At 46.1% G+C, this 26,871-nt stretch overlaps 1 protein-coding gene across 1 annotated transcript in view; it reads right to left on the bottom strand.

Annotated features, from left to right (window-relative positions):
- LOC143930500 (uncharacterized) overlaps positions 1-26,396 on the bottom strand; it is a 55,128-nt gene extending 28,732 nt beyond the window's left edge. Inside the window, exon 1 of the mRNA XM_077454856.1 lies at positions 26,254-26,396. The gene's annotated coding sequence lies outside the window, so the exon portion shown is untranslated. The remainder of the gene's footprint in view (positions 1-26,253) is intronic.
- Between the last annotated feature and the right edge of the window lie 475 nt (positions 26,397-26,871).

Below are 26,871 nucleotides of genomic sequence, written 5' to 3' on the forward strand. Positions count from 1 at the left end.
TGCGATCCTGTAGTCGCATAAAAGTGCAAATATTCCAATGTGCCGCTGTGGCTGATAAAACAATAATGTTTGTTGCTATTAGTGTAAAATCTACAACATGAAACCGTGAAACAATAAAAACAAGAAAAAAGAAAAAACACAATATAACATTCAAAAGTGCAGCGTGTTGCGATCCTAAAATCGCATAAAGTGCAAGTGTTCAGCTGTGGTGCACATAGGCAAACCTTCAAACATAAATGATAATTAAGTGACAAAAAATATAAGTGTATCAGACACAAAGTCCGTTTTCAGTGCAAAGTGCTGCGATTATTCTCAAAATCGCATAGGGTGTGACTTCTTCAACAAGATATACGATGTGGAGCTGTTGCAATGGGAAGGGCAGTGGTGCTGGTGGAAGGGGATATGGCCTTGGTGGTCCCGTATATACCAGTAATGGATGTCCCCTTACCTTACCGCTGTAAGGTAACAGCGTATATATAGAGAGCTTTTTGGAATCCTTTTAGCTGAGTTTTCCCTTTAATGTGGGGTGCCCAGGTCCTGACCAATGATATGGTCCCTTTAAGGGAGTTTCCTCTGTGGTATTGCAGCCAGGGTTCCTCAGAGGTATGGCATATACATGGGTTTAAGCAGAGATGGAGGAAGAATACTCCATAGTGTAAAGTGCTTCAACAGGTTTATTGTTATTAAAAGTTTAAAAATACTCACAAACAAGCAAACAGTCTGTACAAGCAGTGTATAAACGAGCTGCGGGCTCGGTCTACGTCACTTCCTGGTTGCTGTGTCCCGCACGTGTTCGTCACGGGTCACGTGACTTCATCAGGGGATAAACACAACAGTAGGAAGTGTCCTTAAATAACTTAAACAGTGCTAGTATATGGCAGCCATTATTATGGAGACCCGGAAGTCAGCCGGCAGCCATTTTGTTGTTGATAATGTCGCCGGAAAGGGCACCGCGGCCATTTTTTTGGTGTCTGGCATACTTATTGTGCTTTAAAACCCGGAAATGGATAGAAGGCACCCGCCCATCTATCCATTAAACAGGAAATGCGGCCGGCGCCTTTGATATAGTTAGTTATATGTCACAGAATGGTTAGTGAACATACTGGATATAGAGGACCGTTTTACATATGTAAATATAAATAAAGAAATGTGAACACAGATAAAACAAGCAAGATTGCTAGTTAAGGGACGTATTGAGTTATGTGGCACTGAATAAACCATACACTGTTAAGATATGAAAAATATATTAATAGATATGTGTATGTATATGCCAATAGGTATATATATAACTATAAGGGGAAATAAAAATAAAATTAAAATTACATTTAATATAATCGGAGGGGAAAGGAAAGAAATTATTAAAAATTCCTGGAGAAACTCTTTAAAATATTAGAGGAATTTTTTTAAAATTAACAATTAAAATTAATAAAACACTAGCGTAAAAGTCGCATAATTAATAAATATATCAAATTTAATTTTTTTTATTTTTAATATAGACGTACCCGGAAATGACGTATATCGCCGAGTGAATAAAACCATTCATCCAACAGTTATATTAAAACGTGAGAAAGATAATGCACATAATAACAATCATTAATCATAATAGGGGGGAGGAGGGGGAAGGGAAGATGACTATAAAAAGACGTGAAAAGCCTATCCATAGTGGGGGGAGTGCCCCGAATGTGCCTACAATTCTCCTATATTCAATAAACCACCTAAGGCAAAGTAGATTGATTTTTCTGTTATCCTGGAAAAGAACTTGCTGGTGCGATTTTAAAAGTCGCTAATAAAACAATTGAAGCTTATCCATAGTGGGGGGAGTGTCCCGAATGTGCCTACGATTCTCCTATATTCAATAAGCCACCTGAGGAAGAGTAGATTGATTTTTCTGTTTTCCTGGAAAAAAACTTGCTGGTGCGATTTAAAAGTCGCTAATAAAGCAATTGAGGTCAAACTCAATGTTCAATCCATTTGGCGTCAATGTATCTAATGTATATATCCATTTGGATTCGAGTTGGCTCAAGGTGCGGACCTTAGGTCCACCGCGCCAATGTTTCACGTAGGGCTCGATCCCCCAAAATTTTAGTTGTGACGGGTCTTTGTTGTGGTGGATTAAGAAATGTTTGGACACGTTGTGTTTGTCGAAGCCTTTTAATATGTTGTAAGGCTGGCCGCAGGCCAGCCTGTATTTGTGGGAGGAGCCCGGGCGCTATTTAAGCCTCCCTCCCTGGCTGTGACGACGTCTGTTGCATATTTCCGGGTCACGACTTCACTTCCGGTATCGTGATTTCCGGTTTGCGTTCCAGCCGTGGTTCTTGCAAACCGGAGCACCAGGCTTTTCGTGGAGCGAGGCGGACGGGCTGTTGGACTGGCGGGAGGTAGGTGGTGTTGGGGGGGGCATGGGGGAGGATGGCTCTGACACATCGATGGCGCCGATCACGCTGATGGTGGGGGTTATTCCTGTGTGGGGACCATCTTTTGGGGGATCTTGGGGGCATGTTTCTGGCCCAAGGAAGGACACATCATGGGGGGAGGGTCGGTTTTCAGCACGGCCGCCGTTCCGAGGGGGGGGGGGGGGGACGTCCATCAGGGGTGATACAGCCCCCCCCCCCCCCCCCCGCACAAGCTGGCTTGATCAAGTCTGCTGTCATTTTCATCAGGTACATTGCTGGTTCTTTGTCAGGGTACAGGGCAGTGCCCCGGTCGCATGTGTCAGCCATGCCAGGTACTCGCACAATCACTCATGCGACAGGTGGGGTTCATCGGCCATGGGTGGTGCCATGGTGCAGTTCATCTCAGCATTCTCTCAAGTACGCGTCAGTGCTTGTTCATTCATTTATGCATTCATTCATTCATTCGTTCGCATCACTCATTCAGGTCTGGAGCATGACGCATATGGTTAGCCGGTTTTGCACATTTCACATTCCTCGTCAGTCGCAGGTTGACGGGGTCATGGCGGGGGCAGCTACTTAGCTATTTGGTGGTCTTACTTGGGGGGGGTGGGTTGCTGGGCTCACTGAGGGCATCTCAGGGCGGTCAGGTGCATGCAGGGGCGTTTGGGGCATGCGGCATGGTTATTGTGGGCTCAGTCGGTGAGGGGGGTGGGGGTGTTGGGGGGGGGGGGGGTAATCTGATGACCATCCAGGTTTTGTACCTTTTCTTCAAGGTTTCACGTTTGCTCCACAGGTTCTGTTCCTAGCTCAGGCGTTGTATGATTGTCAGGAAACCGTGATTTGATTGCCATTATCAGGTGTGTTCAGGGATGGGTGTCAGGGTTAGTAGGGGTTTGTCAGGCGCTTCATTTCTTCAACAGGGTAAGTAATGTGCTTGATTTTCTGTCCGTGTTAACTCATGTTAGGTACATTACCTTGCGGGTGACTCGTTCGTCTTGTCGCAACTTTTCGCAAACAGAAGGTGCGTGTATTTCTTCAGGTTTCATGGGTTCTTCACATGGGGCAAGTCAGGTTTTCATCTCGTCTTTAGATCCTTACGGGCCAGGATTCACTTAGTTTTCGTAGGTTACAGGCTCGCGGCCAACATTTCATACGTCATACGTCGCACTTCACTTCATACGCTTATTTCGGTACCCACCACGCTCTGTGGGTATTTTTGTTATTAGCCCTGAGTGTTCGTTATTAATTTACCTGTTGTAGCGCCGCAGGTCGCTCGGGCTTTCTCAGCACACTCATTCAGGTATGGGGGGGGGGCGCTTCAGGTTTTATTCATGCACTGATTGTTACAGGATTACATCCTTGGCAGGGTTAGGTCCGTACTTTCAGGGAGAGAGGGAGGGCCGGGTCAGTATGTAGTTTCTCATGTTCTTGTGCTTTTACCGCAGATTCATCATGTCACATGTTTCTGAGAGTGACGAATTTGCGTTCATTCCGCCATCTGTCACCGGGGGGTCTGCGCATGGCAGCACCCCTTCATTAAGGAGCTGGACGGTGCCCAGGCTCACGGCGGAACTTCGGCGCAGGGGAATTTCTTTTCCAGCTACTGCCAGGAAGGCTGAACTTTTTAGACTATTGCAATCCGGCACGGGACAGCCACTCCCCGACAACAGCATGTCGCAGGTTTCGGTGCAGAATTCCCTTACGCAGATTCATGCTTTGTTGAACTCATTATCCACTTCCATGTCCCAGATGCAGGATAGAATGGAGGTGGTGGAAGCGCATGCGGCCAGAACGCAGGCGCTTCCTGTGTCCCCAGCTCCAGTCCTTGCCGGGGCTCTCACAGGTAACATGGCCGTTCCCCTGCCTTTCACAGCTCCATCACCGTTGGCAGCTCCCCCATCTGTGTCACCGTCTCACTTCATTCCTGCCAATTTGAAAAGAGACATTTTGGATGGGAAGGATGTGAATCTAGCCTCTTTACTAATTGCTTCACAAGACATCACTGAAAACAAATCGTATGCTTGCGGTGAGGTGTCGGTTGTGCTGAAAGTCAAAGACCCCAGACTCAATCGCAAGCTCAATGTGGCTGAGTTTGTGCTGGCTTTCGGCATCTTCCGGGACATCATTTGCGCGGTCAGTCCGGATAGGAGGGTGGAGTTGGACCTTTATCTCCACAAGGTGGTAGATCTGGCTCACTAGTATGGGGGTTGCAGTTTCTATGACTATCACCGTTCCTTTTCGGCCAAGGTGGCGGCCACTTGGACTCAGTTCCAGGTGGTCATGTGTTGGAGCAACGTGGACATGGAGCTGTTTTGCAGGCATTTTGCCAATCAGAAGTCCCCGGTATGCAGCTCCTGTCAGTCTTCAACGCATACCGCTGCTTGGTGTCCTGTGGTTGAGGCCCCGGGTCCATCAGGGGTTAGCAGACAGGGGGTTGGTGTTTCTTCCACGGGTCCTTCAGGCCAGGTGGACAAGCTGGGCAGGACCATTCATTTTTTAGGGAAATCGCAGGTTTGCAACAATTTCAATCATGCTGGCTGCAATTACAATCAGTGCAGACTCCTGCATGTGTGTTCTAATTGCTTCAGGGCTCATCCCAAATCGTCCTGTATGGTCAAACCATTTGGGACCACATGACTAGGCCGGGTGAATGTTGCTGCTTTAGGGGGTTATTTAGAGGATCACCCATACACGGTGGTCAGGGATTTTCTGTTGAATGGCTTCATGGTTGGGTTCCACACAGGGTTAATCACGTTGCCTACGGAAACGTTTGAGTGTAGAAACCTGGTGTCTGCTGACCAACATGCCTCATTAGTTGATCAATTGTTGGGTGTAGAAGTTGCCAAAGGGTTTGTGATCGGCCCTTTTTCTTCCTCTCCGTTCGGCATGTGGAGGGTTAGCCCCATTGGGGTTGTATGTGGCAAATTTTCAAATAAATACCGTCTCATCTACGATTTGTCCGCTCCTCATTGCTCACACATTCCCAGCATCAACTCACTGATTCCTTCGGAAGAGTTTTCTTTGAAGTATTCTTCGGTTGATTCAGCCATTCAGCTTATTCTTCAGTTGGGTCAAGGGGCTTGGTTATCCAAGGCGGACGTTGCTGATGCGTTCAAGTTACTCCCAATCAGTGCGGCACTCTGGCAATGGCATGGCATCAGGTGGCGGGACTGTTATTATTTTGCCACAAAGTTAACTTTTGGGGCCAAAAGCAGTCCCTGTTTGTTCGATATTTTCGCCCAGGCTCTCCATTGGATCCTGGGTCATCACAAAGGCTGCCAGGGGGTGGTGCACTATCTCGACGATTTTTTGCTCGTGGAGGATCCATCCAGGGCTCCTAGGGACCTGCAGTATCTCATGGATTTGTTTACTGAGCTGAACGTGCCATTGGCTGTCCACAAAGTGGAAGGTCCCGCCAAGGTCATAAATTTTTTAGGCATCACGCTGGATTCCAGGCGCATGATTGCAAGTTTGCCCAAAGTGAAGCTGGACAGAATACGTCTGACCATCCATGCGTTTGTTTGTTCAGCCGTCTGTTCAAAAAAGGAGTTGCAGTCACTCTTGGGCATGCTCAATCATGCGATGCGAATCATTCCGCAAGGCAGGGCTTTTGTTTCCAGACTTTTGGCCCTCTTGCCCCTTAGCCAGGATGCGGACGCTCGTGTCAGCTTGCAAGCTGACGCACGCGCTGACCTGATCATGTGGGATCACTTTTTGCGGGACTGGAATGGCATCTCATTGCTTGTGCCACAGCCTTCCAGCTCTTCACCCAGGGTGTTCTCAGATGCAGCGGCATCAGGAGGGTTTGCGGCCATGTGTGGGGTGGAATGGCTGGCTGGTCGTTGGCCTCGGGAGGTGTTTCAGTTACCGAAATTCGCGCAGACTTCGGCTTTATTTGAAATCTACCCAATTGTGGCTGCAGCTGTCACTTGGGGGCCGGTCTGGACGGGAAGTTCTGTTATTTTTTTCACAGACAATCAGGCCACGGCCAACATAATCAACAAAGGCAGGTCAGGGTCCCTAGCCATTATGGCCTTCATGCGCAGATTGACATGGTTGGGGTTGACTCACAGGTTCCATTTTCAGGGGGAATTCATCAGTGGGGATTTTAATAGGGCGGCCGATGCTTTGTCACGTTTCAAATTCAGTCAATTTTTCTTACAGCATCCGGAAGCAGAACGGTTGGGCAAGCCAGTCCCTCCTTTTTGCCTTCTCACCATGGACTGACAAGATTCTGGACACAGGCGATCGGTTTGGCCAACGCATCCTTGTCCAGCAACACGTTTAAAGCCTACTCCACGGGGTGGAGGAGTTTTCTCAGGTTTTTGAGGTGGCATCCTTCTAGCAGCCCGTGGGATATCCGTTCTGTCATGGCATTTGCGGCCTATTGCCACAGCGAGTTGGCTTTGTCCGCCAGTACCATCAAATCTTATCTCGCAGGCATTCAGCATTTTAGGTCCATCCAAGACCCTGCTAGTCCGTCCATTTTTGCCACTCACCCTCTCAAAGCCTTGCTGAGGGGTGTGCGGAAAGCTCAGGGTCAGGCTCAGGCGGCCAGGCTGCCCATTTCCGGTCGGATGGTTCGGGACATTTCGGATTTACTTTCGGCATCCCCTTTTGGCGTAGGTCCCAGTCTGGTGATCAAAGCAGCAGTATATTTAAGTTTCTTTGGGTTCCTCAGACCAGGGGAGGTGTCACGGGTCAGCAATCATGCACCTTTTCTGTCCAAGGGTAGTCTTAGCAGGTTCTCGGACCACTTCGCTCTGCAGCTCAACAATAACAAGACCAAGCAGGTGGGTCAGGGGTATGTAGTTAAGTTCTATGGTACCAGCAGTAGGTGGTGTCCACTCCAGGTACTTGATGCGCTTGGCGTGTTTTTTGCGGCATCTCCTCAGCACAGCCCGTTGTTACCATTTCCATCCGATCCATTGACATCCAAACAGTTCATGACACATGTTAGGTTGTTAATCGCCAAGTTGGGGTTGGACCCCAAATCATTCACGGGTCATTCATTCAGAATCGGGGCAGCATCTGCCGCATCCAAACAGGGAGTGCCCCCTCATATCATCAAGCACATGGGGCGCTGGAATTCCGCCTGTTTTAGCAGGTATATCCCCGATCCACAGGAAGAAGTCAGCAGGGCATTCGCCTCTTTGTTAAATGAATCTCGGTTTGTGCAGCACTATTAAACACTCTATTTATTCACCTATCCACGTGTCTTTTTGCCCTCTTTTCAGGTATACTGACCTACAGGCCGAGGCACAATGCAGGTCTTAGTTAGGTTGCTCTCAGGTGTCGAGGAGGGCTCTGATTACAAGTTGTAAGGCTGGCCGCAGGCCAGCCTGTATTTGTGGGAGGAGCCCGGGCACTATTTAAGCCCCCCCTTCCTGGCTGTGACGACGTCTGTGACTATTTCCGGGTACCCACCCGCCCGGTTCCCACTTTCTCGGTATTTACAAACAAGCAGGTATTCATACAGGGTATGCCCTCTTTTCAGGTATACTGACCTACAGGCCGAGGCACAATGCAGGTCTTAGTTAGGTTGCTCTCAGGTGTCGAGGAGGGCTCTGATTACAAGTTTTGTACGTGTTCTTTTATGCGTGTTCTTAGTGGTCTTTTAGTGCGCCCAATGTACTGTAGTCCACAACTGCACTCCAAGGCATACACGGCACCCACTGTGTTGCAGCAGATGAATTCATTGATGGTATAGGTATCACCAGTGCTTGTAGAAGTGAACTCCTTTTTCTTTTCGTTGGGGCGCTTAGTCTTTGTGCAGGCAAAACACCTCTTACAGGGGAAAAAACCCTTCCCTGTGAAAAAAGTAAGTCCTCTCCCTGGGGGATCTGGGATGCTCTTCACAATCTTGTCCCTAATGGTAGGGGCTGTTCATAAGCATTGGATCTAGAGTCATTGCATACATGGCCCCCATAATGTAAACATAATACAGTAAGTGAAATCGAGGTACCTAAGCCGGTCAAAAACCTTCAGGTGTGAAGCTACCTGACCATCCGGGTAGCTCAAAAGTGAATAGACAAGTATCCTAAGGGTGTAATAAAGCAAAAAACATAACAATCAGAAAAGAGGGGGGAAGAAAAATAGGAAAAATCGGCAGGGAAGGAGAAGAAAGTGTGTGAAATAATTTTCACTGGATTCATTAATATATTGTGTCTACTTTCATGTAGAGCCTGTAGTTGTCGAAGGATGGTTCGCCTGGACAAGTCTCCCAAAGGAAGGATCCGCTAAAGTAAGTAATGCAATGTCTAAACTAGATGAGGCTGTAGTTGTGTCATGTACGTGGGTTTTCCAGGCTGTCCATGTAAGGTCGAATCGCTCACAGGTATCTCTACAGGTAGCGAGCCAGCTCTCTGCTTCCATGATTTCCCCCACCTTTTTCAACCAATCAAGCTCACTTGGAATATGCAAACTTTTCCAGTGTGTTGGTTGGTATAAGGCATTTTGCTGCATTGAGGAGGTGGGGAAGAGCACTTTGTATGGGGGGGGGGGGGGGATGCGGATCAGAAAGTGATTTGGCAGATCTGGGATATCTATACTCAGACTATCTGATATGTGTTTGCCAACCATAGTCCAAAACGGTGTTAGTACAGGGCACTCCCACCAGATAGCAGATGTGGAGGAATGTTCCCTTCATTCCATACTCCCTCCAGCACCTGTCGAAAGCAGTGGGCAAAATTCTAGCCAAGGTAGTAGGTACAGGTTAATCTTGATATGATTTTAGAATTGTTTTCTTGGGTCCTAGAATCTATTGAGCTTGAGTGAGTTAGGCGATATAGGTGGTGGAGCTGCTCAAATTGGAGATCCCTTTCCCGTTCTTTTACGTAGAGGGATTTGGAGCTAGGTGTTGCTGTCTCTAACATCCCATATAGAGCCGAGATTATATGGGGCAGGGGGTCTGCAGTTGCCCACATACTTTTGAATTCTGTTAGAGTGGTTCTCATCTGAGCTTGTCTATGCAATTTGGCTATGAATGTCTCTAACTGGCGGTACCTCCAAAGCAAAAGGGGAAGCTACCATATCGTTTTTGCATGGTGGCAAGTGGCATCAACGAGTCCCCCCTCCCCGAATCTTGCCATGCTAATAACCCCGTCACTTGCCCAGGTTCCAAGAGATGCCACCTGCTCCCCGGGTGGAAACCATGGGTACCCGCCTATAGGTGCCAGCGGAGATGTCCATGGGGCCAAAGCCAAACTGACATTCATTCTGTCCCACATCTTCAGCGAGTGCACCGTTAATGGGGAAACCCAGTCAGAGAGACCCCTTCTGCGGGGACCCAGGGCGCATAGGATAAAACCAGCGCACCATTGTTTTTTCCAGGGGAACCCATAGTTTAAAGGGTGTGTGGAACTTCCAATTTAAAATATGCTGCAAGCAATCACCTGGTAGTATTGCAATATGTTAGGTATGCCCAGATCCCCCTTAGATTAGATCTTTGTAGCATCGCCATGGCAAGACATGGTTTCTTTCCACCCCACACAAACTTAATAAAGAGGCTGCAGAGTTCCATAAAGAGACGCTTGGGTAAAGGCATTGGTATCATTTGCAGGAGTCATTTTTAAAATGTTTGTCCGGCCAACCCATGTAAATAACGCCTTGTTCCAGGTCTGTAGATCTTGCCAGATCTTCTTAAGTAAGGGGGCGAATTCCAGAGCCGCTGCCAATTTCATGGATTGGGAAACTGCATCCTCCATGAGACTTACCCTTTTGCCCCTTACAACTCCATTGGTGGTCTTGGCGATTGATGGCACTGTTCTCCCAGGGGGCCCTATCCGCTTCCAGACTCTTCCTGTTAAGATGTCAGTAGGGACACTCCACCAGGAGTGGATATCCTTCCTTGTCTTACCTAAGGCTTCATCTCCTATCATATTAGGTCTTCCTTGGTTACGGCTCCATTCTCCACACGTCGACTGGTCTGCTGGTCAGATCCTGGCTTGGGGTTCCTCCTGTTCCTCTTCCTACTTACTCAAGGGTACCCCAAAAGAGAAACTTCCTGTTACCACCATCCCAGTATCTTCTGCTCTTCCCGCTGTATATAGCGATCTCTGGGATGCGTCCTGCAATAGTCGGACTGATGCACTCTCTAGGTCATGTGGTACTCTGAATGAGGGGTCCACCTATGAACCTGAGTCGATCATTCACTCCAGTTCACATAACCATTTACCTTTGTCTGTCCCTAATCTCCCTTGGACGCACAGCCAGGCTAACTTGTCTGCAAGTTCCACAGTTGCTATGCCCTGTGATGCGATTGAGATGGTCGCTAAACCTGACAATACTATTCAGTCGACCTCTGCACCAGTTATGCCAGTCCAGTATATGCCCAATGAGCTTCCTGCTTCTTGTTCAGCACCTTCGGTGACCTGGCCTCACCCTACTGCTACTATGTCCGTTCAAACCCGTTTAAGAGGCTCAATTCATCCTTTCGATAGAATACCTCATTCGGCCAGGAGGGGTTTTCAATCTTTTTCTCAGGGTTCTCTGCATTCTGTTTGTGTTGCAGCTATCCAGCTTGACTCTTGTGACATGTCACTTTCTAACCAACCTGACCTCAGGGATCCACTGACCTCTGCCCAGTCTGGTGGTCCTGTTATGGATGCCCAGCTCATCTTTAAGGGTGTGGGGGACCCTGCTCAGACTCCTGATCTTCTCTTGCCCTTACCCATTCCTAAAAAGCCTTTAGTCCTCAAGTCCTCTTGTCCTCTCCCTACCTCTGTTTCCGTCTCTGAGGATAATCTAAAATACGAGGTTAGTCAAGTTTTGGATTCCCGGCTCCGTAAAGGCATTCTTCAGTACCTCGTACTTTGGAAAAGGTTGGGTCCTGAGGAGAGGTCTTGGATCACTGCATCTGAGGTCTTTGCTCCCTGTCTGTTAAGGAGGGTCCATCTGGAGTTTCCCTTTAAGCCTGGACCCAGGCGGGGGAGGGGGAGGCCTCGTAAGAGGGAGGGTACTGTCATGGTTATGCAGTGATCTTCCTGTGTTTGCTTACCTCCCCTCATGTGTTCAGACTATGAGGCCAGCCACTTCCACCTGGTGGTTTTTATAACCTCTACTCTAAGCATGGCTCCACCCCAGGCCCTATCAGGGAGCCCTATATTAACCTGTGCACTGCAGGCCATCAGTGCTGATCAACCATTGTGTATTCCTTTGTGTGTTAGCTTCCTGTTTCCTGCCGTGTGCTCTGCTTCTGTTTTCCGTTACCAACTTTGGCGTGTCTTAACTATGCCTGTTTGCCGGTGATCCTGACCCTTTGGCGTGTACCCGACTATTCTTCTCTGCTTGTGGCCCCGACCTTGGCTTTGTCATTCACTATCCCTATCCTCCTGTTGCCTACTGTGGGTGTGTGCTGGGGGGCCCTGGGGGTCGCGACCTGGAGCGAGTTGCAGCCAAGTCCATCCTCATCACTAGAGGCGCTGGTGAACACTTGCTGGCTCTTAGACTCTGCGCCCCAGGGAATCTTACGCTCTAACCCCAGTGGGATCTGTCCCCCGTCTGCAGCAGTCAGCCGTAGGGTCCACAACCTTGTGGTGCACTCCTGATCCCTACGGTGTGCACCTGTCACCTCGCCTCAAGGTGGCCTGACATCTGGTCAATGGTGGCACCAAGTAGCAAGTCAAAGGCGCCCTGATCTACTTGTAATAGGTCAATTCTAGTGTACACTTTGTGGACACTGGAATAGTAGCTAAAGTTCTACAGGACTAACACTGAAATCCCCCTAGGATTAGTCTGCCCTCCCGAAAGTCTGCCAGCTTGGTGAGGACTTGGTCAATGAATGTGAATTGTTGGGCGTTAGGGGAGTATAAGGCAAATGTGTATGCTTGGCCCATTATGGTGCCCTTCAAGAACACATAGCGTCTCTGGGTGTCCACCCTGTGGTCAGAAGGTTGGAAGGCTGGATTTATGTTTTGGGGAGTTGCTCAACCATTGTGAAAATAGGTGGATGGGTGAGTGAGGAGTCAGTGAAATGGATCTCCTGCAGAAACAGCACCTGCGTCCCCAGTCTTCTCAGCTCTAACCATAGCCTATTACGTTTATTGGGGGAGCACATACCATATACATCATATGACACTACCTTAACCATAGCCATGTTGCATTGGGGGATGATTCTCCAGGCGACCATCTTAGATCTGCTGAATCCGGAGAGGGTGAGTACAATTCCGCCTTCTGAGCAGTAAAAAAAGGGTAAAGTAGAGGGTGAAGAGACAAAAAGAGGGGAAGGAGAGAAAAAAGAAGATAATTATCATAGCATAAAGTAAACATAACAGCTTGGAGTTTTGTTTTACTAACGCCTCAAAGGATTTTACCCTAAACTGCTTGCCCGATTCATGCAGCTCCCCTAATATAGGGGAGCCGCATGAGTGCGGCAAGATGCCCATATCCAGGCTAACACCCAATATGGGTTGTCCTATGTGGGTGATATGATCGGACATAGAAAGCCAGGAAGTTTCTGCTCCTCATAGGAGTTAAAGCAGTGATTGGCAGTTGTTGGGACCCTGGATAAACCAGGGTTCTAAAATAGTGCACTAAAATGGTGTTGTCCTCTAACAGCCTTATAGTCCATTTGCCTGTGTGCATAGATTATAGTAAGCAAAATGAAAAAGAAAAAAGGGGGCTTCAAATGAGGTATCTGGACACATTCCTGATGCATGCATAACTGAAGAAGCTATTTTTAGTCAGTGGGCAAGTCTAAAGGTTGACAGTGGTTTATCAATGAGGATGTGGTCAGGTTTGTGGATTCTTCAGTCCCCTGCAAGGGCCTCCTGCCTCGCAGCTGTAGAGGAAGAATGATGTGGTTCCGTGAGTTCCGGTTGGATCGGGCTTGCTGCCAAGGCTGGGGCGCTAGTATTGTTTGGATATGCAAGGAGAATGTCCAATCTGGGAAGTCTACAGGTTCCAGATTAAATTGCGACAGGAAACATGGGAGGTCGTCTTTAGTGCATAGGGTTTTAGATTTTCCATCCCGTCCCGCGTGGAGGCTGAAGGGGAACCCCCGCCTATAGGTAATGCCTGCTGTGCGCTGTGATTCCAAGAGGGGGTGTAATGCTCTGCTCTGCATCAAAGTGTGACGGGACAAGTCCTGGTAAAAGAACAGACGGGCTCCATCAAAATCAAAGTAGGGGCATTTAAGCATCAGTTGCATGATTTGATCCTTGACTGTATATTTGTGCAGTTTGTAAATTATGTCATGTTGATTGTATGCATCCTGTGAGGGGGGTCGAAGGGCTCTGTGGGCCCTATCAATCTCAACTGCTTCATTGGGGGGAGGCCTAGAAGTTCCTTGAATATGCCTTGCAGTGTGGGAACAATGTCTTTGACTCCTGTTGCATCTGGTAACCCCCATATGCGTATATTGGATCTGCTGCTGCGATTCTCATAATCATCTAGCTGTGAGATTAGAGTCTCTATTTGGTGATTTGGGCTGTGCACTTGTCCCTAAGCTGGGGGTTGGCAGGCAGAGCTTCCTCTACTATCTGCTCCAGTGTCTACAACTTGTTGCCTAGCTGAGAAGTATCTGCTTTCAGCTGCTCTATGTCCTGCTTAGAGGCCTTTTCAACTCTGGCAGCAAAACGATCCAGGTTCTCTTTTGTGGGGAGAGATCATATATGTTGTTTCAAGTCCCGGTCCCCCGCCAGCTCTGAAACATCTGAGCCCTGATCTACTGAGGCCGAGGAGCCAGGGGATTCAGGGGGGCAATGTCTCTTACCAGTTGTGGTGTCTGGATGAAGGACATAGCAGGCTGTGGCAGTGCTCGGATCCCCGCTGCAGCATCCATTCTGTGGCCTTTCCCAGTCGCCATTTTGGGTGTCCTGCCACGCGACTGCCCTCTGCTGTCGAAATATGCTCCTGTGGAGCCTGTACCGTGCTGTGTGGTGCCCCTGTGTCTTGTTTTTAAGGTAATTTACTATATTTTCAAAAACTGTACTCAAGCAGGTGGCTTAACAGACAAATTACTGAAGTTTGAAGTTATAATTTCCAACCAGTAATTTCACAGTAAACAGAGAAATAATAAATTATTATGTTATAAAATATCTAAATATATTATTTAGCTTGATTAAAAAGGTACAAAAATTTGGGAAAAAAATACTGCGCTAAAGAAATCTCTCAACAATCAGTCTAAATATCTAAAGGCTGCGATTGATATGATGTGATAGACACCTATAAAGCATATAAGTCAGGAATTTCAACCGCGCTCACAATTACAAAAATCTAAAAAAATATATCTAAAACCTATAACAGAATAATATGTATACACTATAACTAGTCAAAAATTATAATACAAAAACCCAACTAAGTGAATAATAAAAATATACTCTATAACTCATACAATAATCAAGTGTACAATATATATATATATATATATATATATATATATATATATATATATATATATAGTTCTCAAAAATTATATATAAGCAACAGTTCCTCATAAAGACGTAGTAATGAGCATACAGTGGTAAAGTGCACAGAATTTTTGTGAACAATCGGAAATATTATGAATAGAGTGCTCAAAAATTATATATAAGAAAACAGTTCTTCATCAACATGTAATCGTGGGCATAACAGTCCAATAATCATAAGTGTTTCTTCTCAAGAAATCTTATGCGGGTGCAAGAGAGAGAATTTCCTTTACCAACACCGTGCTGATAAATGGTAAAAATGCGCGCTTACCGAATCCCAGAATCAGAAAGGCATTTGATATCAGAAATCTTTGGGGTCATCACACAGGGACATCACCTAGTTTTCACGTGGTTGGACCATTCATAAAAGGCAAGCAAAGACTCCCATAGCGTAAAACCGTAAACCAAAATCTTTTATTCCATAATAAAAAAACATACTCACAAACATAAAGGTCAAATCAGCGTTAAGAAAAGCCGGCCGGCAAAGCGAACGCCCAAATGTCACGTGATTTGCGTCAAGCACGTCAAGACCACCCTACGTACGTTTCGCCATATGTGGCATCGTCTGGGGCATTGATTAAAAAGGTACCTTTTCAGCAACAGATTCTCCCTCTTAACTGTGTGAGGAAAACATGGGATTATTGGTAAACCTTATACCCATAAACCCATGTTTTTTCCTTATGGTAAAGAGGACTAGGCTGGAAGGGAGCATGTGTCTTTTAGACACATGCCCCCTTCTATGAACCTGCAGTGAGAGGAGAGCCTCCACTAGCACATTTTTATTGGACAGCTTGGACCAATGGTGCTTTACCAATGGACCATGGTCCAAATCTCCAAGCTGTCACTTGGGCTCAGTGACTCTGACAAGAAGTCAGAGGCACTGTAAAGCTCATCATCTCAGTTTGCTGCAAAACAGCGTATGCCAGCTTGTACTTAAACTGGTCGCGCTGTATGTAGCTCCTGACAGGCTGCGCAAGGAGCCCAGTATAATCAGAACCATAGGTGCTAGGAGCCCCAAAGTTTGACCAATGGTGGGGTGGGACTTTGGCTACATACCCCATAAATTTGTGTCTGTGACCCCAGGTTGCCGAGATATGACCCTCAAAGCTCAATCTTTTTTTTTGCCTCCCCTGACTGCACATCCCTGGTGTAGATTCACAAGAAATAAAAGAATCAATTTTGCCTGTAGTCGTAGAAGTTCCATGGATTCTGCATATTTTTTTTAATCTGATAGTGCTGGACAGAAAAGTTAGTGATCAAAGGGCAAAACATTCTCCTCTCCTTTTTATTAATATTATTGAATGCTAGTAAAGAATCTATATCATAGCCTTTTTTTTAAGAACCTGGTTTTAAGAGCAGAGGATTATTGAATGAAATCATCGCAATCATTGCAGTTATGTCTCATACATAGGAATTCGCTTTTCGGGACATTTTTTAGCCATGAGGGATATAGTGAAAGCTATCAATGGCAATGTAGTTGTTGTGGTCTGTGGACTTGAAAAAAGTTTGGTATACATCCTTTCATTTATTATCCATAAATGAAGCCCCAGAAAATACATTTCAACTTTACTGTAGGTAAATGACAGCTGGATATTCAGAGTGTTATCATTTAGATAGGACATGAAGTTCTGTAAAGAAATTTAATCTCCTCTCCATGATAACAGGATGCCATCAATATAGCGCTTATATAAAAGTAAATTACTCCTTTGTTTGTTATATATAACCTCTGATTCCCAATTAGCCATAAATAAATTGGCTACATTGGGGGCAAATTTAGCCCTCATAGCTCCCCCTTTAGTCTGGATAAAATAGGAGCCATTGAACCAACAGTAGTTATGTAACATAGAAAAGTTTAAAAGCTTCAAAATAAATACCTGCTACCGGGGGAATAGTACTACAATGTACTCTACTACCATCTCTATGTTCTATATTCATGTACAATCAAGCCACGTCAGCAGTGACTAGGAAGGTGTTTTCATCTACATGCTTTATTTTAAAATCTGTTTGGTATCTTTCAGATAATAAGGTATAATAATAACCAAAATTTGTAAAAAAAAAAAAAACAATATATTCACCTACTCTGGTAGTCAGGGAATTTATCACACTAATGATGGGCCTACCAGGTGGATCTAGTGAATGTTTATGAATTTTAGGGAGAAAATTTATAATAGGAATTTGTGAAGCAGATGGAATTAGATAATCCTTTTCCTTTTTGTTCAAAATGTCTTGTTTATATCTAGCAATGGACGAACTTCCGACAGGATGTTTCGCAAACGCGAACGGCGAACACGGCAAAAAGTACGGACCCCATTGACTTTAATGGCAGGCGAACCTTAAAAACCTCCAGGTCATATTTTCAGCTACAAAATACTTACTAGCTGTGCACACATAGTCCCACAACATGGACACTGACATAACAAAAGTATTAAGTGAATCTGGGATCGACAACGACAAGCATTCTTTTTTTTATCTGTGAAATTTTGACAATTCAGGAGCGCATGAAGGCCATGGAGGATAGGTAAGGTTAGGCCAGGCTATGAAGGGGGTGCAGGAGATGATCAGTGCCACAGTCAGGGCAGTGCAGTCCTGTGCCAGTGTCCCAGTGTGCCAACCTGTGCTTGAGCCCCTCCCTCTGCCCGGCCCTTACCCCCACCTATGCAGGGCTCCACTGCGGTGGTCCAGAGGTGCCAGTCCAGTACTGATCCTCAGCCATGGTGCTGGCACTGCCTGCTGATTGGCTTCTCCGCTGCTATCTCCCTCACTGTCTCAAACCAGCACCGCGATAGAGACTGAGCACTGACACCAGCACTGTGATAGAGAGCACTGACACCAGCACTGTGATAGAGAGCACTGACACCAGCACTGTGATAGAGAGCACTGACACCAGCACCGTGATAGAGAGCACTGACACCAGCACTGAGATAGAGAGCACTGACACCAGCACTGAGATAGAGAGCACTGACACCAGCACCGTGATAGAGAGCACTCACACCAGCACCGAGATAGAGAGCACTGACACCACACCAGCACCGTGATAGAGAGAGCACTGACACCACACCAGCACCAAGATAGAGAGCACTGACACCACACCAGCACCAAGATAGAGAGCACTGACACCAGCACTGATACCAGCAATTCGCTGCGGGACCCAAAAATATGACATCGCTCAACCTCTTCAAACAGGAGGGTACGGGCATTTAGTACGGTGTGCTTTTTTTGTACAAGAAAGTGAACCAAAGGTAGAAAAAAGGTCCGTGTGCTAGATTAAATAAATTTGTTTATAGAGTTATGCATATACATGGTCTATTGGTCACACGTGTTGAATTCCTCCGAGATCCATGCCTCATTCATTTTTATAAATGTGAGATAGGCGAGTGCGCTTATCTGTCACGGTCCCCCCTGCTGTGCTGTACGTCCTTTCAGACAGGACACTGGACGAGGGGCAAGCTAACAGTTCCATTGCAAATTGGGCAAGCTCTGGGCAGAGGTCCATCCTGCCCACCCAGTAGTCCAGGGGTTCATCACTTCTCAGAGCGTCCACATCGGCCATTAACCCAATGTAGTCAGACACCCGTCGGTCTAGGCGTTCCCTGATGCTGGATCCAGATGAGACCTGTCGATGGGTCGGCTGAAAGAATGATCTCATATCAGAAGTCACCAACACATTTTCAAACCGCCCTCCTCTTGCAGGCGCTGTTGGATTGGTACCCGCAACTCTTTCTCTGGGAGTGGGAATTCCTATTCTGCCAGCGCACACAAAAGCAGAATGCAGCATTTCTCGAAGCAAGGCCTGGAAGTGCTCCATTCTGACAGCCCTCTCTGATGGTGGTAAAATTTTCGCCATTTTGTGTTTGTACCGGGGGTCTAAGTACATTACTACCCAGTACTGGTCCTTGACCTTTATGCTTTTTATACCGGGGTTCCTGTTAAAACACTGGAGCATGAAGGCCCCCATTTGCACTAAACTGGAAGTGGTGTGGTGGCCTGGCTCTTGCTCATCATCCAGGATAATGTCATCCTCCTCGTTCTCCTCTCCCCATCCACGGACAACAGGGATCCCAGAAAGGTTTAAAGCATGCTCTTCTTGCTCCTCCTCATCCGCCCCGGCACCATCCTCCTCTGACTCCTCTTCAGACTCCAGTTGTTGACTTGTCTCAGATAGAGTAGCCCCCCCTAAGAATTCATCCAGCATTGCGACTTCCTCATCTTCCTGCTCCTGCTCCTCCACGGCTTGATCAATGACACGACGCAATGAATGCTCCATAAAGAAGGCATAGGGTACGATGTCACTGATGGCGCCATGGCTGCGACTGATGAGTTTGGTGATCTCATCAAATGGCCGCAGAAGTCTCCATGCGTCTCGCATGAGCAGCCACTGGCGTGGTGAAAAAAAAAATCTCCCCAGAACCTGTTCTGCCATAAAGTTTGTACAGGTAGTCGTTAACTGCACGTTTTTGCTGGAGCAGCCAATCAGCATACAGAAGGTTGAGCTCCATCGCGTCAGGCAATCGCAAATAAGACGTCTGACCAGCAGATTGTGTCGCGCTGAATGTCAGCAAGGCGAGCCATGGACATGTAAGATCTTCTGAAATGGGCCGAGATTTTCCTTGCCTTCTGCAAGATGTCCTGGACCCCAGAGTATTTGACAACAAATCGCTGCATGACCAAGTTTAAGACGTGTGCCATGCATGGCATGTGTGTAATTTTGCCCTGTTTCAATGCACTAAGCAGAATGGCACCGTTGTCACACACCACTTTACCAACTGTCAAATTGACCGGTGTTAGCCACTGATCTGCCTGTGAATGCAAAGCTGAAAGGAGTGCAGGGCCAGTGTGGTTCTTGGCTTCCAGGCACAACAGGCGCAGCACAGCATGGCAACGTCTCACCTGGCATGTCGAATAGGTTCTAGGGATGTTGGGCGGCGCAGCGGAAGAGACACTAGCAGCGGAAAAGGAAGAGTCAGCCGAGAAGGAGAGGGAGGATGGAGTAGGAGGAGGAGGAGAAGAAGAGCCAGGCCTACATGCAATCCGTGGCGGTAAAACCAAATCTACACGGGTGCCACAGATTACATGCTTGACGGCCGTCAGAAGGTTCACCCAGTGGGCAGTAAAAGTGATATACCTTCCCTGCCCGTGTTTGCTAGACCACGTGTCTGTGGTCAGATGTATCTTGGCACTGACACTGTGTGCCAGAAATACATTCACTTGCCGCTGAACATGGCCATATAGCTCTGGGATGCCCTTCTGTGAGAAATACTTCCTTCCTGGGACTTTCCATTGTGGTGTTCCAATGGCCACAAATTTTCGAAAGGCCTCCGAGTCCACCAGTTTATATGGCAGTAGTTGGCGGACTGTCACTTCTGACAAGCCAGCCATCAACCGTTAGGCAAGAGGGTTATCCGCTCCAAAATTTGGCCCACGGAAGCCTGCCTTTTTCCAGAAAAACGTGAGGACGGCATGATGGAAGGTGGAGTTTAGCACAATTGTGAGGAGAGAAGAGAAGGAGAAGTAGAAGACGAGGCTGGATGGTGAGAGCCTGGAGTGTGGCTTTGTGGGTTCCGTTGCTCCCACTGGGCTCGGTGATGGCAGCTCATGTGCCTTCTTAAGGCAGTCATCCCTAGGTGAGTGTTGGGCTGACCGCGACTTATGCGTTGACTGCAAAGGCTGCAGATGGCAACACTATTGTCAGCAGTGGACACGTTAAAAAAAAAGTCCACACTGCGGAGCCAGATGTGACCGTACATGGTTGATGCCTCGCTCCTGATACATTAGCAGTCTGGTTTCTCCCTCCTGTGCAATCTAAGTTCCGCCTGCTTCTCCTCCCTATCTGCTGGTCCATATCTCCCTCTGAACTCCCCTCCTCTTTCTCTCTTGTGGGCACCCATGTGACATCACTAGACACGTCATCATCGACGTCACCTTCCCCACCGCTATAATTAGAGATCTCGGAGTAGGCAGCAACAGCGGGGACCAACCTCCTCCTTGGGCTGATCTGGGTACTGTCGTCAGACTGCTGAGTGGTGGTTGTTGCTACCTCCTCTTCCTGATCCAATGCCAAGAGTGGCTGCGCATCGGCAATGTCTTGTGATGGATCGGAAAATAATTCCCGTGACTCAAGTGGAGGGTATCTGGTGGTGGTGGTGGTGTTGGTGGTAGTGTCTTTGGGGGTGCACACAGCAGAGAGTGAAGAAGAGGGTGCAGATTGAGAGGATGAGGAGAGTGCAGAAGAGTAAGGCTGAGTGAGCCACTCAACCAAAGTCCTTTGACGTAATCGCACGCACCTTCTGTAGTTTGCCACTTTGGCTCAAGCCTGTTGCTCCTGCCCTACCCCTACCACCCCTGCGGAAGGGCCTGCCTCTTACTCTGCCTGTTATTTTTAAATGACCCTGTGACAAAAGTCTCTAGAGAAGTGCAGTATATGTGGAAGAAGGTATATAACACCCCGCTTCAATCTGTCGTTTTGGGGGGCCACTGGTCTATCACACCAGTTATAATACTTTTTTTCTAATTGCGTTTGTCACTCTTTGTAGTATCGCTGCAGAACCACTCAGCAGTCACAATGCTGCACAATGGAAAAGGACCTTTGTAGACCTAGTAGTAGCTAGCTAGTAGCTAGTGAAATGCCGACTGTCCCTGCTCCAAAAACCAAACTCCACTGAATAACGACAGCTGCAGAATCGGTCAGCAGCACTGCATGCAGTGCACTATAAATATGCTTTCTATATTTGAAAGAAAGTATATTATACGCGTATTACAACCCTATATACTGTACACCTATACCAGTCCCTAAAAGGACTTTTGTGGACCTAGCAGCTAGTGACTGTCCCTGCTCCAAACACCAAACTGTCCCTCAGTCCCTACACTGATAAAAGACAGCAGCAGAATCAGTCAGCACTCAGCTCAGCAGCACAGCAGTGAAGTATAATATGCTTTCTATATTTGAAAAAAAAGTATATTATACGTGTACAACCATATATACTGTACACCTATACCAGTCCTTAAAAGGACATTTGTGGACCTAGTGGCTAGTGATTTGCAGACTGTCCCTGCTTCAAACACCAAACTGCCCCTCCCTACACTGATAAAAGACAGCTGCAGAATTAGTCAGCACTCAGCAGCACAGCAGTGCACCATAATATACTTTCTATAATTGAAAGAAAGTATATTATAAGTGTATTACAACCCTATATACTGTACACCTATACCAGTCCTTAAAAGGACTTTTGTGGACCTAATATTAATAGCTAATTAGCTAGCTAGTGATTAGACTGACTGTTCCTGCTCCGCACAGTGTCCTTTCCCTACACTGACAAAAGACAGAATGTAAAATGGCCGCCAGATCAGATCTATTTATAAGGTAGGGGGTATGTCCAGGTGCTAAAATGTCTCAATTGGCTGTCCTGTACCCCATGATGGATGTGTCAGGAGTCAAAGTTCTTCACAATGTAAATAAATATGCCCGCCACGAACAGCGCCAGAAGTCCACCAGTTTGGCGAATCTTGAACGAGCAAAGTTTGCAGCGAACCGACCGCCGGGCGAACCGCAAGGCCATCTCTATTTATATCTGTTTTTAATCAGATTTTGAGCGTATTCTTGTATTCTACTGTACGGATCTGTACGGATCTGTATGGAGGGGTGAATAGGTGGTACTGTAATTTGACATGTTTTGAATCTTATTAACATAATATGTTTTGTTTTGTCCATAAGGACAATACCACCTCCCTTGTCTGCAGGTCTAATTACTAGATCCCACCTATCTAATAATTTCTTAATTTCTTCCTCCTTCCTCCGCTCTCTATCCTGACATATCCGGCACAGGGGGGGACCAGAGAGCCAGGGAAGACAAAGGGGGACCCGGAGGAGGACACGGATCAGGACCTGGAGGAGGACACAGAGTGGGACCAGGAGGATGACACGGATTGGGACCCAGATGAGGACCAAAGGAGGACATAGGTGACACGGGGAACACAGAGACCCGGGAAGCACAGAGGGGGACTCGGAAGAGGACACAGAAGACAGTTGTATGGCGGTTGGGGCAGTTACAGGCAGCAATCTCCCTAACAAGTGCAGGAGGGAGAGGAGGAGAAGCGGCTGCCAGAAAAGCTATACAAGGATATGGTGCCTTTAACTGGTGGGAGGTGCCTGTAACTACCCCACCGCCACATCGATCATGTCTGAAGCTGTGCAGGTATCGGCTTAGGCATGGGAGCATTTGTACAAGTATAGGTACTCATGCAAATGCTCGGTATTGGCACGGTATCGGTGCAACCCTAATGCCCCATACACACGGTCGGACATTCTGGCCACACAATCCATCTGATTTTTTCCGACGGATTTTGCCCGAAACTTGTGTTGCATACACACGGTCATACAAAGTTGTCGGAAAATGTGATTGTTCTGAACGAGGTGACGTACAACACGTACGTCGGGATTATAAACGGGCCAGTAGCCAATAGCTTACATCTCTTAGGCCGCGTACACACGGGCGGACTATCCGTCCAACTAAGTCCGTCAGACAATCCGACAGACAGTCCGTCCTACTTTTGAATGAACGGACTTGACCACACACGACGAACAGACAGTCCGCTGAAAGCTTGCGCGATGACGTGTACAGCACGTATGACGGGACTAGAAATACGACGTCCAATACACTGCAATGCAACCTTCGGCCGTGTAAATCCTTTCTGAGCATGCGCCATACTTAGTCCGTCCAACTTGCCTACTCACGAGCGGACTGTCCGCTGAAACCAAGTTTGGACGGACAATATTACGGAAATTCCGAAAGACTTAGTCCGCCAGACTGTCCGCTGAAAAAGTCAGCTGAAGCCCACACACGAGCGGATTGTCCGCTGAAACACGTTTCAGCGGACCAAGTCCGTCAGACAGTCCGCCCGTGTGTACGCGGCCTTAGTTTATTCTGAGCATGCGTGGCACTTTGTCCGTCGGAATTGTCTACACATGATCAGAATTTATGCGATCGGATTTTGTTTTTGGAAGATTTTAGATCCTGCTCTCAAAAAGATGGAGCCCACACACGATCGGATTTTCTGACAACATGATCCAATCACACATTTTCCATTGGAAAATCCGACCATGTGTGGGGCATTATAGTTAGTATGTCCCCCTATTGTTAGGTGTATTGTGATTGGGTAGGTTTTACCAATTAGGGTTCGAATTATTCTTAGATGAAATTTGAACTTTCAACCATTCACTATTGGTGGCCAATATTATCAAGAGTAATGTAGTTACCGGGCACACACATTAGACAAGAATTTGGATTATTTCTAGAATCCTAGGAAGGATAGCATGAAATCAACGTTTTCCAAACAGACTCGGCACAGAGGCAAATGAAGCAAGTGATTTTTCATATGAGTAATGTTGGTGGGCAATATTTACAACATCTGACGGATTAGGGACCACATTTTTGTTTCCAATGTCTCATGATAATAAATTTGGCAGACAGTAAGCTACTATACCTCGATATGTGGCAAGAAAGTTCTCAAAAGTTGAGTAAGACCAAGGCAGGATTTATTATCTCAGTTACTTCTGAAAGTTTTTTGCCAGAAGCTGTGAATGTTCTTGCAGGACCACAGAACATGCACCACAGCCAACATAGTGAGGAACATGTGTCAAACATTTTGGCCAGTCTGCAAGGGGCGAAATCTTAAATGCCATTTGCCAATGGTTCCGGCAATTCTCTTTTTCTCTTGAGCCTCCCTGTCCCACTTCTGTATCATAGTTTGCAATTCCCCTGACAATTTCACATATTTTCCGTGGCTTCTGCTCCCTGCTACACCCGCTCTGCTGGATGCTTGTGTTTAGGAGCACTGATAGATGTTAAATTTAGTTTATATAAATATAAAAATATTTTAACAATGTAAGTTGTGTACTGTATATTTTATATATTCTATGGCATGTATGTTTCTTAGTGATTATGTGTAGATCAAAGGCGTGTCCCTATCACTCCCCTTAGATATTTTTCACTGTTTAAATTGTAGGCAAAGTGCACAAAAATAAAGGGTATCTTAAATTCACTTGTATATAAATGTCCCATGTTTAGCACAAGTAAAATGTTATAGGGGGTCTATTTATAAATTTTACACAAGAGTCATACAACTTTAACCCAAGATTCACCAATTTTTCTAAATGGAGTCCTGGGTATGAGTTGTGTAAATCTTAAATGAACACATTTAAAAATGGAGCCAGGGACAGTAAAAATAGAAGGTTAAACCATGGTTTACCTCCCGCCTCCCCTAAGAAAAGCATCCACTGCAGATTGCCTTTCTGAGAGACAACAAGGGCTGCTGCTAATGTAAATAAGCTGGTAATGACCTTATAATAAGGACAAGTCACAGAATAACATTTGTACTTTTTATCTACAGTAATATTAAGTGCCCCTTCACACCAGGTACAGTGGGACTGTTTTGGGCAGCTATTCCAGCACAGTTTCACTGCAAGACAAGGCAAAATGTACTGTCTCCTACCAATCCAGTTCACACCACTGCGTTACGGTAGTATGCACCAGATTGTGGGCAGTCGAACTTAATAAAAATTCACCTTTGGATATTTCAATAAAGTTCTGTTGAAAATGATCCCTTTCACTGTGGCTACACCTGCACTGCAAGGATTAACTGCTTGGTTAGGTATAGGTGGCATAGGAAAGAAGTTTTACTTTTTCAATCCTTTGCTCCTCTATGCTGCTAGACTGGTTTTTGCAGTCTTTTCCCCTATGCTCCAGTGGTAAGGTCCTGATATAATCAAAGCTGATGCAGGACCCTGCATTGGACATGATAATGCTGATGGCAGTCCGCCACAGGAATGTGAATACTGTACATAGAATAAATGTGCAGTTAACCCTTGAAGTGCTGGTACAACCCCACTGCAAGGAAGAATTTTAAGATTTTCCGGAGTTGGGTTTAAAAAAAAGAAAAAAACAATACATCCTGCCACACAACAACAGCTGCATTCTATTCTCTTAAAACTACCACTGGTCAAACTGGGTCCAAAGAGTTACTTTTTTTGTTTTAAGCTGTGAGCCATATATTTTCCAACACATGGAAATTAATGTACTCCCGTTCACACTAGTGCGATGTCTCCTGTGTCTGCTACTGTGCTGCCATGCATGACAATGGAAATCACATTATTCTCATTTGTGCCCATTCACATCAATTAAACATGGTGTAATGTTACTTTTGAAAAGGTGCAGGTGCTTCTTTTGGTGCAGCACAGTGCATTTTTGGTGCCATAGACCTCAATGGGAAAACATGAAAAGCTCAAGTATAATGCACGTAAAACACATGTACATGCATGAAAACGCATCAAAACCACGTCTAAAAACATGCTACAAAAATGCACTGAACAATGCATGATTATGCAGCAGCACTAGTGTAACCTAGGCTAAAATGATTGTCAAAAATGGTTACATTTATTAGTAGTAAGAGATTAAACTCACCTGTGAAGTCTTGGGAACTAATACCATTAAGCAAGTGAAATAATTCTGCACAAAACCTCAAACTGATTTGCTAGTAAAAACTTACATATCTTCTTTGCCGTCTGTAGTATGGAGTTTTACTAAGTGCTGTTTTTTTAAACCTCTTAACCAATAGTCGTGTGCTGTTTCCTTGTGTGCAGAAGATTGGTATAAGAGGAGGGACTTCCCAGCACGCTGCTGCCCATGTAAAAATATCTGTACAGACTGGTTCTTTGAAAGAGATTGTACTGTGTTGTAATGAGTATTCTCCTATTTTCAATTATCCCAGTGCTATCATTATTATTTTTTAATAATACTATATAATATTGGTATTATAATATTATATAATATATTCATTATTATAATAATTATTTAATTCATAGTATGGATTAACGGAATGATATTATTTTTGTAATTATAAAGTATATAAAAATTATCACCCCCTTGAATGTTTCCATATTTTACTGTCATAGAACAATTAACACAGTAGATCTAAGCCCTTGTACACACGGTCGGACATTCTGCCAACCATATCCGTTGGATTTTACACGGTCCGATAGGACACATTCCGACGGATTCTCCGACCGTGTGTACAAGGGC

This window comes from Lithobates pipiens, unplaced genomic scaffold (assembly GCF_037356315.1).
Source record: "Lithobates pipiens isolate NorthernLeopardFrog02 unplaced genomic scaffold, aLitPip1_a1.2 Scaffold_25, whole genome shotgun sequence".
NCBI lineage: Eukaryota > Metazoa > Chordata > Amphibia > Anura > Ranidae > Lithobates > Lithobates pipiens.